Source organism: Arachis stenosperma, chromosome 6 (genome assembly GCF_014773155.1).
Source record: "Arachis stenosperma cultivar V10309 chromosome 6, arast.V10309.gnm1.PFL2, whole genome shotgun sequence".
NCBI classification, from domain to species: domain Eukaryota; kingdom Viridiplantae; phylum Streptophyta; class Magnoliopsida; order Fabales; family Fabaceae; genus Arachis; species Arachis stenosperma.
Genome location: NC_080382.1, coordinates 30,787,766 through 30,788,640, shown reverse-complemented (window position 1 = coordinate 30,788,640; position 875 = coordinate 30,787,766). Strand labels below are relative to the sequence as shown.

At 41.5% G+C, this 875-nt stretch overlaps 1 non-coding gene across 1 annotated transcript; it reads right to left on the bottom strand.

Moving 5' to 3' along the window:
- Positions 1-454: 454 nt before the first annotated feature.
- LOC130937688 (small nucleolar RNA R71) lies at positions 455-562 on the bottom strand. Its single transcript, XR_009068894.1, has one exon. It is a non-coding gene; the product is annotated as a small nucleolar RNA R71 (small nucleolar RNA).
- Positions 563-875: the final 313 nt, after the last annotated feature.

Here is an 875-nt window from a genome sequence, read left to right as displayed (position 1 = left end):
ACAACTCTCTTTAGAGGACCTGACCGAATTCTTCAAGGAAGAAGAACACATGGCAGCCGAAAACAACAACAATGCCAACAATGCAAGGAAGGTGCTGGGTGACTTCACTGCACCTACTCCTGATTTCTATGGGAGAAGCATCTCTATCCCTGCCATTGGAGCAAACAACTTTGAGCTTAAGCCTCAATTAGTTTCTCTAATGCAACAGAATTGCAAGTTCCATGGACTTCCAATGGAAGATCCTCATCAGTTCTTAGCTGAATTCTTGCAAATCTGTGACACAGTCAAGACTAATGGGGTTAACCCTGAGGTCTACAGACTGATGCTATTCCCTTTTGCTGTAAGAGACAGAGCTAGAATATGGTTGGATTCTCAACCTAAAGAAAGCCTGGACTCTTGGGAAAAGCTAGTCAATGCCTTCTTGGCAAAGTTCTTTCCACCACAAAGATGGAGTAAGCTTAGAGTGGAAGTCCAAACCTTCAGACAGAAGGATGGAGAATCCCTCTATGAAGCTTGGGAAAGATACAAACAATTAATCAGAAAATGTCCTTCAGACATGCTTTCTGAATGGAGCATCATAGGTATTTTCTATGATGGTCTCTCTGAACTATCCAAGATGTCTTTGGATAGCTCTACTGGAGGATCTCTTCATCTGAAGAAGACGCCTGCAGAAGCTCAAGAATTGATTGAAATGGTTGCAAATAACCAATTCATGTACACTTCTGAAAGGAATCCTGTGAACAATGGGACTAGTCAGAAGAAAGGAGTTCTTGAGATTGACACTCTGAATGCCATATTAGCTCAGAACAAGATATTGACTCAACAAGTCAATTTGATTTCTCAAAGTCTGTCTGGAATGCAAAATGCACCAAACA